We start from the raw sequence: 15,703 nt of genomic DNA on the forward strand, positions 1-15,703 counted from the left end.
CTCTCCGATTCACAACAGTTAGAAACAGACACCCAAAAGACAAGATACCAGCTGGACTTAAATGTGGAGTCGTTTACAAAATCCCACGCAAACTCTGCAATAAAACATGCATAGGAGAAACCGGACGCCAACTCAACACACGAACAATAGAACATAGAAAGGAATGTGAGAGAGAAAAAAGTCAAAGACACACAAGAGCAGCAAAACAAGAAGCAGAAAGTACAATAAAGAAGTCAGCCGTAGCAGATCACTGCACAAGAGAAAACCATATAATGGACTGGGACAACACAAGGATCATGAACACCGAACAACAGAAATACAAACGATGGATAAAGGAAGCTATCGAGGTAAGGAGACGTGGATGTGGGACCATGAACAGAGACGATGGGGATTACACATTGGATAGCGCATGAGACTGCGTCATCGGAGAGGGGAGAGCGGGCAGCAGAGGGCGACATCGTCCTCTGCTGCCCACGGATAAACAGAGTAGGAAGTGACGCCACCATCAGCGTCAGCTCTGAGGAAGTTTGCAGCCGCAAACGAAACGTCAGCAAGGTAAAGAAAAACCTTTTCTGTGTTTAAAAAAGAACCAAAAATGGAATTTCTATTGAGACAAATTGAAAAGGATCGACTCTTCATCCTAAAGGTCGGTACATTTGCACAACAAAAGTAATCCAAGTTCAAGTTGGGACCTTAAAGCTTGGTTTATGCTTGACACATTTACTTTCCGCTTGGTGATGCGGCTCGCGGATGGAACGCGCTTCACAACTCGCAGCGTTTATGGTTCGTGCGGCTTGTCTCTGCGGTGAGCCAATATTCTCCCAAACTGAACGGGGCAGCATGGAGCTCTACGGCATGCATCCATCACTACACCATAGTAGAAGTAGAAATTACTGTTTACAACATGGCATTTCAGCATTTTTTAACAGCGTCCTCGTCTTTTCCGACAGTGCGAGCTGTTTCTCTCCAAGAATTATTAACAACATGTTGATCACGGTGATCTTTGAGAGCTGAATCATACAAATTAAAATGGTGGAGAGTCCCAGATCTGGGACTCTCCACCATTTGACCTTAGAACTGAAGAAGCCTCTCGGATGAGAGGTGAAACGTCTTCAAGCAACTCAAAGAAATCCAGACGCTTTTCTTTCAAAGCTCATTTGACCTTTCCTGTAAAGAAAGATGTTTGCGCTGTCGCCAGACTCCATCTTTACCACAGCTAAAAAACTATAGCGTCGCAGACGTCACGCACACACAGCGACACTCAGTTCCTCATAAACAACAAAGACAGAGGCGGAGTTCACTGCAGCTCTTTCCTCTGTTCTAAATTACTTGAATGTCTTTAAAACCACAAGTAGAAGCTCTAAAAGCATTTCTTCTAAAAAAATACAATAAAAGATGTTTGCGCCTTTGCCAGATGCCTTCTTTTTTTTTACTAGAAAACTACAGCATCGTGCGGTACGGTCGGGATTTCCGTCTTTTATCTGATTGGTTACTTTTGAGCTGCCTAGTCCCGCCTCTCAAGTGCCCCAATGCCTGTGACTTACCAGACTCTTTCACTGTGCAGAATTAAACAGAGGACAAGTCTGGCTGGCCAGGCTGATTGGCAGGAAGCAGAGATTCCCCCACACCCCTCCAGCTGTCCTGTCTGACCAGAATAACCCAAAATAACAATTCTTATCTCTTTGTTTCTTTGCGTGTTTGCCTTCATTCAACAGCTGGATGGGCTTGGAATGATAATGAAAATATCTTTGTTCCAACATGGAAGGAAATTCTGGGAATTTTGTTGACTAGCATGTGGAAGAGTTTGTGTAAAGGAAGGAAGACAAGTTAGGCCAGCAGCCTATGTCTGGTCACATGTCAGTGTTGCATGTGCAGTAGGAATAGTAACTGTTTTAGCACTGCCAACATGTTCTTGGAAAATTTTCAATGTTAGAAATCTTCGCACCGTCATTGATTGTGATGATTATTATTTTAAAAATTATAATTAAAAAATGGTTTTTCACTGAAGGACCTCTTCATTCTCAGGCTTAAAGATCCTTCAAAGTTGGTCATCTAGTAATGGCACCAATGAAAGAGACCTTTGTCTAGTTTGTAAATCACTAAATGGGGTTTTTCTCTTTCATTTTTTACTGTACTTTTAATTTTTAAACCTCAATATTCCCTTTTCTATTGTTTCCTCAATCTTTTCTTTCATTTCAGTTTATCCATTGGTCTTTTCATTATGTCTGAAGCTCTGTTCGGATGTTAACCAGGTGCTAATGCAAATGAATGAAAATCTCCAAATGCAAATGCAATGGAAAGTATGTGGTCATCTTTGTGTGTGTGTGTGTGTGTGTGTGTGTGTGTGTGTGTGTGTGTGTGTGTGTGTGTGTGTGCGCGCATGTGTGATACTTAATTCCTGACTAATATTCCCTGGAGTATTTACACAAATATCCAGTTGACATGCGTGGAGCGTGGATACTTTAGGGAAAAGGAAGGGTTGTGATGAATTCTTGTTTTTTTTCTGCTTCCTGTGACCTTGTATTCACTCCAACATGATTTTTTTTGGTATTTGGAAATGTTTCCCACTCATTCAAAGCTTATCCTCTTTGTTTTGGGTCACATTAACATTTTCTAAAAAGTTAACAACAATTGAATTTTTACGTGAAAAGATTCTCATTGGAAATTCAGTTCTTTATGGCTTATGTATGTCAGCCAAGCAAATATATGAAGGCCATTTTGTTGTTTGACCCTTAACAATATTGGTGAAAACCTTGTAAAAGTCTAAAAATGGGAAAATTGTTTCAGATTTAAGTGTATCTGTGTGAACACTGTCTGCGTTTTTAGGAGAGGAAGGGAGGTGAAGAAAACAGCTTTACTGCCAGCATTGTTCCACAATCACATCCCTCCGACGGGTTGTTTCTCTCTTTACAATCTTTGCATAATTGTTCCTCTGTAATATTATTTCTTCTATCCCCTGCTATCTTTAATATCATGTCTAGTGTAGTGTTTTCCTGTGCAGTTCAGTCTGACTCCTGCTGATTGCCACCAGTCGTGAGATTATACAGAGTGGACACACACACACACACACACTCACACGGGCTGTAAGAGACAGGAACTGGGAGAGGGTGGGGTGATTCCTGTCTGGTGTGGATGTTTTTTTCTTTCTTTTTCAGCGTACTTGTGTGTGCGCAGCGGTCCGGCACCAGGAGCTGCAGTGGCGTGAAAAAGTTTGTTTTTACTGTCACACGTGAGGCCCTCATGTTGATGAATGAAGCTGAAATCAGGGGCGCCTCCAGAAAATGTTGATAGGGGTGGCCAGATGGGGCCAAAGACATGTTTGGGGTGGCACACCAAATTGGTTCTTGTGGTAACGCTGGGAGAATTTAGCCTGTGGCGATGTACTGCAATGCGCCTTTATTCGTTTTCATTAGAATAACAGTACGTATAAATTTTGCAAACACAAACATTTCAGAAATATACATTTCTGTTATTTAAAATGTTATTCATAATTAAATTTAAAAATGAATTTTTTGGGGGGTTAATTCACCTGTTGCTGTGTTAAAAATAAAACTGTGGAGATAAAAACTTTTTTTTAAATGGTGAGCAGCTGAAACATATGTATTTATTAAAAATCTGATTATCTCTTCACTAATTAATTGTAATATTTTTGTTTTGTTTTATAATTATGTCTTGAATAAACAAGATCAATATATGGTTTGACTGAACATTAATATGATTTGGTAACACTGTTTTTTCCTGGGGGGGCCAGAAATTTTCTAGGGGTGGCCATGGCCACCCCTTGGGGGCGCCCTTGGCTGGAATACAGTTGAAGCCCCAGAGATCTCCATAATAGTTTGAAATAACAAAAAGCACATGTCAAAGGCATAAAATGAGCCAAAATTCCAGAATGTATTCTATACATTTCAGGTATTAATTTGTTCCACTCGGATTAGTGTAAAAATCTTCAGATTCAAGGTCAGATGTGTCTGAGGTGACTACGTATCGTGAATCTGTCACCTTCCACCTGGCAAAGGAGTTAATCCAGCTCCAATCTGCAGCAATGTGTGTGTGAAAGCAGAGGTGGATAAATGGGGTCACTTGCCAGAGATTGGATCATTTTGTTGGTAAAACAAGCAGTGGCATTGTAAAGGTGCGTGTGTTTACATGTGAACTAATTTGTGCAACAGCAGTATGTTGAATTAAACAATAATGGTGTGGCAGGCTTGGGAATAAAGAGCTAAAAAAAAAAGCCCAAATCCGAACATTCAAATGTAATTTTAAGGTTAGCTCAACTAGAATAAGGAAAAAACAACTGATAATTCGCCTGACTGTTGTAAAGCAGTGTAGGTTAAATAATGACAAACACAAGAGTTTATCTCCATGCAGACTAGGTTCATTTTTGCAGTCTTTCCTATTTTGTTTCAAGTCTCTTGGTTGTGGAAACACAAGCAAGTAGCCTATGTTGAAATTTCGGAGAGCAAATCATGGTCTAATGAGAATTTTTGTCCATGGTTCCCTGCTTTTCAAACAGTAACGATGTGAAACTTTACTATATAAACATTTGAACACAGAGGTTAAACAATACTGTTTAAGCTGGCTACATGAATGGAAAAGCAGTGAGATAGTGACTTTTACTTTAGAAAAATAGCCTGCAGTGACCAAATCTGATCACAGGATGTCATTCTCACTTCATTCTTACATAATGCACCTTTATGTGTGTTTTTGCAGCCCTTTAGCCTCATTTTGGCAATTTGGATCTAAATGTCACCTCCTGGATAAAGAAAGACATCAGCTTTAAAGCTTCCTAGGTTTTACGACAACAGGGCATTAAAATTGCAGGGCAGCATCAGACCAATAACTGCTTGGCTTCACGATGACTCTCAGTAAAAATTTAAGCATCACACTCATCCACTCATGCTCAGCCTCAGGGATAATAATGCAAGTCACATGCTGGGGCTGTCTGGAAAATGCATGGAATTATGAGCAGGAAAACAAGCAATGACAATGCCCTCTTCACGGCCTCATGCACGTCCTAGCTCCATATGACTGCAGGACTGCATGCCATCCTACTACAATGGTAACTCACGAGAAATAGATTGATAAATAATTTGATGTCCTGAGCTTGTAATGCAAACCTTTTAGGCTTAAATAAGTCGCAAATTGTCAGAATCAGAATCAGAAAAACTTTATTTATCCCCGAGGGGCAATTAAAAAAAATAACAGCAGAGCAGCATGATGTTGGACATACAAACATTGAATAAATAGGCAATAAGGAAGTGATAAAGCAGCAAGAAGATGGATAAAACAGTAAAATATGCACACACAAAAAAAACACTGAGTAAGTGAATAAAGTGACTAAAGTGTCATCTGTATAAAAGTTAAATATATGGAGAGCCCAAGGAGAGGGTTTATCGGGGGATGGTCTTATCTTATCTGCTGGAGTTAAAGAGCAGAATGGCTTTGGGGACAAAGGTGGCCCTCCTCCTCAGTCTTGCAGGAAATGCAGCGTAGGCGTCGCCCAGAGGGGAGCCATTGAAATGCGGGGTGAAGAATGTGAGAGGGGTTGTGGAGGATTTTGGCTGCCTGTCTCAGGGCTTGTTGATAGAAAACCTGAGCAAGAGTTCTGACAGGCAGGCCAACGATTTTGGAGCACACTGATGCAGTGTGCTGTAGTCGGTTCCTGTTCTGGAGGCTAAGAGAGTAGAACCAGCAAGTGATGGAGATGGTCATGATGCTTTCCAGGAAGGCACAGTAAAAAGTCATCATGACTGAGGAGCTGACTCCAAAGGAGCTGAGCTTCCTAAGGAGATATAGCTGTTGGTGGCACTTCCTGAGAATCTCTCCTGTGTTAGCAGAGACTTTCAGGAGGTTGTCAAAGGTGGTTCCCAGATACTTGTACTCCTCCACCACCTCCACTGGGTTCCCATGGATAATGGTGGTTACTGAAGCAGCCGGATCCCTCTCCCACCATGTCTTAGGTTTTGCTCACATTCAGTTCAAGTTTGGAGCTGTCACACCACTCTACAAACTCCTGAAGAGCAGGTCTGTGGTGTTGTGAGGAGCCTGACAGCAGTGATAGGAGGACTGTATCATCAGCGTATTTCACCAGGTGACAGTTGGGATGTGTGGATCTGCAGTCGTCGGTGTAGAGGATGTAGAGCAGGGGGGAGAGCACACAGCCTTGGGGGGAGCCGGTGGAGGTGGAACGGAGACCGGAGAGACAGTTGTTGACCCGAACTTTCTGAGTCCTGTTGGTTAAAAAGTCCAGTATCCACAGGGTTAACTGGTCATCTAGATGAAATTGGGAGGAAAGTTTAGTAGCTAGGATGTGAGGATGCAGAGTGTTGAATGCTGATGAAAAGTCAACAAACAGAAGTCTGGCGGAGGAGTCAGGGAGCTCCAGATGTTTGTGGATGGAGTCCAGGATGAAGATTTTTGCATCATCGGCGCCTCTGCGTGCACGATAAGCAAACTGGAGTGGATCCATCAGGGGCTCAGTTGCTCTCACAATGTGCTGTTTTATGATCCTCTCCATGGCCTTCATCACCAAGGAGGTGAGTGCCACAGGACGAAGATCGTTAGGAGACTTTGGGTTGCTTCTTTTTGGGACAGGGATAACTGTGGAGTGTTTCCACAACTGGGGGACGGTGTGACTGTCAAGTGACTGTTGAAATAGAGTCTGGAACACATTTCCTAGTGTGACAGTGTGAGCGTCCTGTCACAATGTCCCGATAGATCGTGCGCCCTGGCTACTTGGCCAAGGGGATGTCCCTTTTGCTGACTGGTTAGAGCGTATAACTCTCACCCGGGAGTCTGGGGATCGAATCCCGCCCGGGCCCTCGTTTATCCACCTTGCCACACTAGCTGCTCTGCACAGTGCCTCAGAACTCTGCTACTGATGTTGTCAGGGCCGGGTGAGCTCCTCTCCCTGGTCCTCCTGAGGGCTCTCACCATGTCCTCGGTCTGGAAGGCGAGTGCAGAGCTGCCAGGTTTGAGAGAGGATCTGGACTCCTCAAGCTGGGTGATATTGTCTGTCTCAAACCTGGTGTAGAAAGCGTTGAGGTCGTCAGGGAGGGAGGTGGGGTTGCTGCCCTCCACCTGGATGGTTCTGGAGGCAAATTGTGTCATTGCCTCTTTAGTAGCTGTCAAGGTTTCAAGTGAGTGGCAATTTTGCAGCTATTTCGACTGGCCCGTGTCTGTAAAGGGGAAGTTTTGCCAGAGAATATCTGTAAATAATAAGCATTTAGAGAGGGGTGTGTACACTTTTACTTGCTATGTCCTCAAAATCAAATTTGATTAGGCAAGAAACCTCAAAGAAAACAAATCTGGTTAGGATTCCTCCTGGATGCCTCCCTGGTGAGGAGTTTTGGGCCTGTTCAATCAGAAGGAGGCCTAAGGGAAGACCCAGGCCACTATGGAGGGACCATGTTTCTCATCTGGCCTGGGAACGTCTTACCATTCCTCTGGTGGAGCTGGCCCAAGTAGCTGGGGAGAGGGAAGTCTGGGCCTTTCTGCCCCCATGACCCAACCGGATAAGTGGAGAAAAATGGATAGATGAATGAGGTTGTTGCTTTAAGAATCAGGAATTAATGATGGAAATTAAAACATGATCCCATGTGCCATTTTTTACTGCCAAAGAGTGAGTGCTGATGTTTTTGCCCATGTCTATGTGCCTGTAGCATTGATGAAATATCTCCTAGCATACTGAATGGATTTTAACTTCATCGGATCCATGACTACGAGTAATTAAAGTTTGGAGTCAACTCAATTTGAAATGGCTGCCACAGCTAATCAAACGGCAAACAGAGAAATTGGTGTAACAGAGCAAAAATTTGTGTGATAAGCCCATTTCAAAATATATCAAATAATGGTTATATTTTAAAGATTTGATTAAAATAGCTGGGTGGTGGTTGGGAGTGTTGGTGATGATCATCCTATAAGAAATGTTGAGGGCTTTCCCTGCCACACAGAGTATTACTGGTAATTTTAAAATACAACCACCTCATAATGGTTGTTTTCTTTGGTATATTTCCACCCTGGTATCAGTGGCGTGTCCAGATCTTTTAAAATGGGGTGGCCCAGGTGAGGCACAACTTTGTGCATGGGTGGCACCAATAGTTATGCTTTTTTTGATTTACCCCCAAGCCTTTTGAGGATAATGAAAAGCCTGTTTAAAAGTAAATAGTGTGGTGGCACCTGGGGTGGCCAATCAGATTCCAAGGGTGGCATGTGCTACCCCAGGCCACTCCCTGGACACGCCCCTGCCTGGTATTCTGTTTTGGTCATGGTAACCGTGGCTTCTCCCCCAAAAATCCTTGAAGTAGAAATCTGTCTCTGTTTAATCAGAAAGGAAACGTAAGATTACTCATTTATATCTAAATAAATGCAAAACTGTCCTTGGCGTTAGCTTTATGGACCCATCCCCTTGCTCATCAGCAAAGGTTACCTTTACACAGATCACCACAGGCTTTTTCCATGCAAACCAGGACTGTAGCTCCATATTTACTAAACAGCCACCAATTATGAGAACAACAGCAGAACTGCCTGGAGAAAGGTATAGTGCAGCAGCTGATGATGCATGTCAACAAAAGCAGATGAACACGGCTGCAAATCGGAGATATGACATTTTTTTTCTTCTGCGTCTCTGTCTTGCTTTTGCTGTTTCATGATTGCAATTTGCAAGAAGAAAATTATAAGGCATCAAAGAAGGAATTCACTAGAGGTGGTAACGGAAAGGAAGGACTTTTATTTAAAATGAGTGGCAGAGAGCTGAGAGGGAGGACAAAGTAAACATTGTGGTCTTCTCAAACACCACATAAATGAAAAGGATAAACGGAAAAATGCAAACAAAAGAAGCCTCCTGACTTTTCATCCCCGTTCATCCCTTTAATTTCCTCTTGTCTCCCTCCCTCCATCTGATCTTTTCTTTTCCTTTCTTTCTGCCAAAGTGAAATAAGGGAAACAAAAACTTCCAGTGGTGACCTATTTTGCCGCCACGCACGTTTCCTCCACGCGCTCGCGCACACTGGATTAATTCCCATTAAAACACTCGTTTAATTCATAAGAATGCTGTCCCCATGAGGAGAAAAAGTAAATTTTAACACACAGCTCTCTGTCAGCGGCAGCTGCATCCAAACCACACCCAGCCCAGCACCAGGTCGCGAGCCCTCCCCCCACGCGCTCGGACTCTGCAGAGCGCGAGAACCTTTTTTTCTGCTGTGTTTTTAAGAGGGGGCTGCCAGTCAGGTTCCTGGTGTGTGTAACCGCCTGGAGGCTGTTTTCACACGTTTTAATTCACCTTTAACCTCTGTTCATTGACCACCGGAGCCCTAAACCTCGTTTATTTCTCCTAAACTCGGTGAGTGACCTTTAATTGTTCGTTTTACTGAAACTTTCCTCCTAAACTTCATCCACGCGACCTGTTGAACGTGTTTATTCTCTTCAGTAGGGATAACGTGCCTTCGCTCCGTGCGTTTTCGCCTGTGGATATTTTTACTCAGATAAAAGAGGCCCTGTCAGCCGCTGGTGTGTGTTCGTGTGTGTAAAATGTATTTTCAGTGCAGTGAATGAGTGTTTGGTTCATTTCTAAGGAAGATAAACAATCTCCTCCCAGGAAATACGTGCATTTCTGAGTGACAATTTTAAGGAACTGCTTTTTAAAAGTACTAAAATACTGCATATAATGTTTTTTAAATTAATACAAAATGTTTTTGTTTCTTTTAATTAAAAAAACGATGTTGGTTGTTTTAGATACATTTTAATTAAAGTGGCATTATGGAAGTTTGACAGCCAAAACATGTATAGAAATAATAAATTTCTTCTTCATACATTCTCCTGCAATGCCCTGGTCCTGTAGAATGAGCCCTGGCATTTTTACTGTGATTGCCTGTTTTTCTGTAAAATCACAGAAAAAGAGAGCTGCTTGGGTCGAGCAGGGCGTTCACGCTCAGGCATAGCCCCGTTGTTTGAACGTTGTTTCAGCTGTCATCAACGATATAAATGTTACAGATACAAAGGACGTTATTTGCGCTATAGCTCGCTTAGTAAGACGTCAGACTTACGCGCAGAGGATCCGGGTTTGATTCTAGATATGAACGTAGTTTATCTAGAGTTTCTTTTTTATATTATTGGTATATTTTTTTACAGTAAGACGCCCACATTTTTATTTGAGACTCGCCGAACGGCATTGAATTCACAGATAAAAAAGATGTGGGTTCAACTTTCATTTTGGAACAATTTTTCTAGCAAGGGAAGGGAATGATCTGAGCATGCAGGAGGACTGACCCATCACAAACCTTTGTCGGCTGTGCTGAAGAGAAAGGTACAGAACCAAATTATTTAATTAGTTAGCTGCACGTTCTCCTGTCCTCTGGGCCCCCCCCCACACACACACACATACACACACACACACGCACGCACACACACACACACAAGGGACTGTCTCAGCTGTTATTTTCGTTAAGGAGTGTTCTCGTACAGCATGCGCGCCTCGTGCACGAGCCTACTATTGAAGCTGCCGTTACGCTTTTGGCCTGAGGGGGCAATCGCGAGCATAAAAATTCAAAATTCCGTAAAGTCCCTTTAAACATAGTTTTAAGAGGGGTGTATAAAAATGGAATATAATAATAAAAAAAACTATGTGCTTTTACGAAAACATAGTAAAGTACATAGGCCTAATTTTAAAAATGTAGTTTTTGAGCATCATTTGGTTCGCCCCCTTGTGGTTGAAACAAGCAGCAACCTCCAGGTTCATAAAGGGGCCTTATCCACTGGACCAAGGACCAGTACTGATCAATGGACCCATTAGTACTGCGCCACATATAATAAAAACCTGTCTATAATTCTGTAGGGTTATAGATTAAATTCAAAAAATGAGAATATGGTGCAAAAGTCCATCTATTTCATTAATTCATTTTAGACCAAGTGACCGTTTAAAGGTGCAAGGGTACATTTGAAAAACAAATTAGCTTAAAACATTTTTAACTCATTTGCTGCCAGCCGTTTCCTGTTCCGTGAAGCCCTTTGCTGTCAGCTTTTCTCACCGTTTTTACTGTTTTTTTTAAGAGTCACAGAACGTTGCACGCTAGGATGATGTAGACGCCAAAACCATAGGCGTCATTTTAACAGGGGACATGTCCCCTGCAAAATTTGTGATTGGCAGCTGTGTCCCCCCCACTTTCAAAAAAGCCTACTGATGAGGATTTTTGTTTTACCAGCTCAGATCTTATACCAAGGGTCGGCAACCTGTTCCCATCAAAGAGCCATTATTACCCATTTCCCACAGTAAAGAAAACACCGCAGCAGCCGCGGCGTTGTGGGCGGGGCCTACCCTCAGACAGCAGAGAGCTGCTCACAACCAGGTGACAGCAGCAGGTACCGGTCGCTCGCATGGACATCGCACCCGTGGGGGATTCAACACCCACACTTTTCCTTCTGTTAGCTCACCTCCACACCAGTCTGGTTTCTCTACGTCGCACTCACTCTGTTTGCCTCATCTCCTTCTTCACATCCCGCTTCTGACAGCCGATGTCGGGTTTCCAGGAGAGCAGGAGAGGGAGGGACGGAAGAGCTCGACTGAATTCATCATTTTACATCTTGACATTAGCTGTACAAAGTCTGAGTTTTATAACGTGAAGAACAACAATTTGCAGAGGTTTATAATAGGTGCAGCACCAGGTTTTCATTTTTGGGTGGGCCACGGTAATTTTGGACGGACCTTAATAAGCAGTGACTTAAGTGAAGCAGGCAGGTCGCTCTAGAAAATTTCGTTTAAAAATATGTCATGAATGTGTTCCCCCGTCATTTTTATTTATAAAATATGAAGTAAAAACTCCCAATTTAATTTTCATTCATTTGTCATTAATATGTAGTCTACACCCGTGCGTTAAGTGGACCATCTTCCAGTAAAAGCAAAGCATCCAGCCCATCTCTCCAAATGCGTAAAATGTGCACCACAGCCGTTAGGCGCGCCGCGCGCACCGTCAGCTACATCAGTCCAGACAAGAGCAGAGCAAATAGAATAGAGGATAATTCTGTCTGGATGTGGATTGAGATTACATTTTACAGCAGCCTGATCATCATTTAAATAAAACCATCACCTGTCTTCTAGTCCATGCTATCAGCATTATTTTAATTGGTGTGTGTGTGTGTGTGTGTGTGTGTGTGTTTTCCACTTCCAACACTGGTCTAACCAACCAGACCAGCGTGTCCAGTAACATATTAATGTTACAATTAAACAGTTTCACTTCATGTAGGCTAGGAACGTTTCACCTGCCGTGGCCCGACCGCTTCTGCTCCACATAAACTTTGTGCGTAATCAAATGTCTCTACAGGTGCTTTCTGCGCTGCTATTCTGCCTCAGACTGGATGCGTCATGCGTCTCCATATTAGAGACGGGAAAAAGCGCTGTTCAGCCAAAGTTTCATAATTTCATAAAAAGAACATTTTTCCAAGCTCATCCATGCGCATCAGTGTGCGTCGGGGTAATTCTTTCAAAACAGCCAGCATCCTTGAGTTTATCCATCAAAATACAGTCTAATATAAATATCTGTAACCTGCCATTTAACTGTTTTGCCTTCTTGTGAAGATTGTTGCAAAGAGAAACAATTAAACCTGATTAACCCCAGAGCCACGCGCACTGCGCTGTACGTCGTGACTGTAAATGAGGGGAAATGATTTAATCGGATCCTTTTCTTTTCAACATGGTTTAATGTAAAGTTTCATTCAGTACAAACTTTAGTTACACCAATCTAACGAGACAGAGCCTGGATTTGTATTCTGAACAGTTTAAACATGCTTAAAACGGAGACATGCGTGACGCGTCTAAAATTCGCACCTGCTCCGCTATTATGGAAATTAAACTAACAAGATGAATAACATCAAATTATTTTAGGCACAGACAACATCTCCCACACTTTTGAAAATCTTGCAACGCGCCTGGTCGCTCGTGTACGTCAAAGTTATCTTTCATAAGAAGATAATCAATAAAACGATTTATATAAAGATGATCCAGAAGCCCGTCTCTGCCTACAATATTTTGATATTTTCACCCTGTTGGTGGTTTTACTGAGCAGGTGCCACTTTTGTCATACGTTTCTTTTAAAAACATGTTTAGACTGTTCAGAATACAAATCCAGGCTCTCAGAACCAGAGCGCATGTGAGAAGGTTCCTCCCACTGAAGCGAGTGTTTTCCAAACCCTGTCTCTCAGAGAGACTTGTCACTTAGAAAATGTTCCCTGATTATGAAACTTTGGCTGAATAGTGCTTGTTCCTGTCTCCAATGTGGCGACGCATCCAGGAGCCGTCTGAGGAGAATCCCAGAATCTGACATCCTCCAGCTCAGGAAGCGCATATGATTACGCACAAGCGTGACGCGTCAACCCGGTCTCACAGTAAGACCGGGTCGGAACTGTTCAGGTTTACGCAGATAATCTTTACATTTAGAATTAGCATACAGATGTAAAATTAATGCAGTAAAATATAACGCTTTTTATTTAAATATCAATTCATTATTTTAAGAGCACAGAGAGCCGCATCAGATGGATGGAAGAGCCGCATGCGGCTACAGAGCCGCCGACCCCTGTGCTAGCCTATATTGTCCCCAGCAATTTTTAAACCCCACTCAAGTGTATGGTTAGTGTCCCCAGCAATTCTGAAAACAAACTGACGCCCTTGGCCAAAACAAAGCGGAGACTCACCTCTTACATCAGGAGGAATCCACGCGTTTTGAGCTTTATCCGTTCTTTCATAATCCGTTGTTGAATTGTGATCGGCAGAAGCTTTTGCGGTTCGCGCCTCACTTTTTTTACAGCAGCGGCCCAAAACGATCTCCTAACACATGGATTTTCTGCTTCCTGATCACGTGACGTGTGACGTATGCGGATGAGGATCGGCTTTAGAGATGAGATGTTTGTTCTCATGGTGCGGGGGCTCGTTCCAACGCCCACCCTGTAAAAAAAAAGGCAAAATGACGACTTTAGTTGTCATTGGCAGTGAATAATAAGTAATAAAAACGAGTGGCCTTGAAACTATTGTTGAAAATGACATTTCAGTTGCCTTTGATTGGGAATAATTCAATGTGTTTACATGCATCAGAAAACCAAACTTTGCCCTAAATAGACTGATTTTTTATTTATTTATTGCACGTAAAGGTGTTAGTAGGGCTGGGCAATACGGCCTAAAATCAACATCACGATATATTGAGGATTTCAACTCAATAACGATAAATAGATGATAGCTACAGGTATGCGCAGAATCAAAAGTTGTCCACTAGATGGGGCTGTCACATGTATTACGTTGAGTCACATTTTTACGTGACTCACGGTGGTACAGCTTCTTAAAGGGATGTAAATGTTTCCAACCCACACACATCTTTTCATTTTTTATTATCAAATTTATTCACTTGGGAACAATTATCTCGATAAGAGTCAGAAATTTCGATAACGATACATTTTCGATTTATTGCCCAGCCCTACGTGTTAGTCTTGCTGAAGGTGAGGTTTTCTAGTTGTACTGAAGAACCCAGATAATGGGGTAGTAGAGGTGGACCGATATTGGTTTTTCCATTGCTGATACCTACGCCGATATGTACTGTTGGTTTTTATGAGTCTGCTTTCATGGCTAATATCTTAACATTGTCCAGTTTATTTTCATACTAAAAGGCCGCTAATAACATCAGTTGATGCACAAAATTTTTGAAGCTGAATCGGATTTTGAGTTTAACTATTTAATCCTAACTTTGTGCACTGCTCAGTGTTAAAGTTAATTTAGAGTGTTTATTATGCAGATGTTATTGGCGAACGTAAAATACATTTAAATTAAATTCTGCAACAGCACTGGGCTGCCTTAGGATGTTCCTGACCTAAAATCTGCTTTACTGAGGATAAATATCGGCTGATGCCTATGAATAAAAAAAAAAAACTGTAAATATCGGCCGACTGATATACCAGTCTATGCGGTAGGTATCCGACTTCCTCTGCATGTTAAGTCGAGCTGATACTAGTGTCTCGAAGTTACAAGACTGCAGAAGCGGTTTTCAGATAATATCATCTCTACAAAGTAACATGTGTAACACCATCAAACAGTAGTACGTACTAGGGATGTTCCGATCACGTTGTTTGCTCCCAATCCAATTCTGAGTCAATTGATTTTGAGTATTTGCCGATACTGAGTCCCGATCTGATGCTTTTCAGGAAAGCATTAAAATAAGACAAAATAAGGAAACAATCTTCTGCAGAGCATTAAAATAAAAAGAAAACAGATCCAAGTCGCCCTTTAAGTTTCACTTTCACTTATTTGGGAAGGACACTGATTAAAAAACATGTTTATATTATAAAAATGTTTAAAAGTAGCAGTGTTGCTCTTATTTGAAGTTGTTTACTCCCTCAAGCTCCCACAGCTGAGCAATGCGTTCCTGTGCTCTGGCGCTGCAGGAAACAACCCGACGTTTTGCAGTTTGTTGGCGATTTCTCTTTGTTTATTAGCTTATCTTTCTCTGTCGGCTGGCTCCGCGTTTTTCGTCTGAGTTCGCTGTCCGGTTTAAAATGCCACCAAGCTGAAGACATTAAAGCTCCTCAGGAGACATGTTAGCTCTGTGTTAGCCTGCCTGCTATCAGCTGCACCTTGGTGTCTTGAGTCCCTGCCTGCCGTTAATTGTGTGATGTTACTTTGTTGTTTTTGTACAAGAAAAAAATAATATTGATGTAGAAGAACTTATTGAAA

At 42.3% G+C, this 15,703-nt stretch overlaps 1 protein-coding gene across 2 annotated transcripts in view; it reads left to right on the forward strand.

Annotated features, from left to right (window-relative positions):
* Positions 1-15,703, forward strand: part of emp2 (epithelial membrane protein 2) — a 52,874-nt gene that overhangs the window by 22,022 nt on the left and 15,149 nt on the right. Inside the window, exon 1 of one of the 2 annotated variants that reach the window (XM_015941860.3) lies at positions 9,179-9,340. The exons of the other annotated variant lie outside the window; for it this stretch is intronic. The gene's annotated coding sequence lies outside the window, so the exon portion shown is untranslated. Of the gene's footprint in view, positions 1-9,178; positions 9,341-15,703 lie in introns of those variants that run through there. 2 annotated transcript variants of the gene reach the window in all.

Source organism: Nothobranchius furzeri, chromosome 12, assembly GCF_043380555.1.
Source record: "Nothobranchius furzeri strain GRZ-AD chromosome 12, NfurGRZ-RIMD1, whole genome shotgun sequence".
NCBI classification, from domain to species: Eukaryota; Metazoa; Chordata; class Actinopteri; order Cyprinodontiformes; family Nothobranchiidae; genus Nothobranchius; species Nothobranchius furzeri.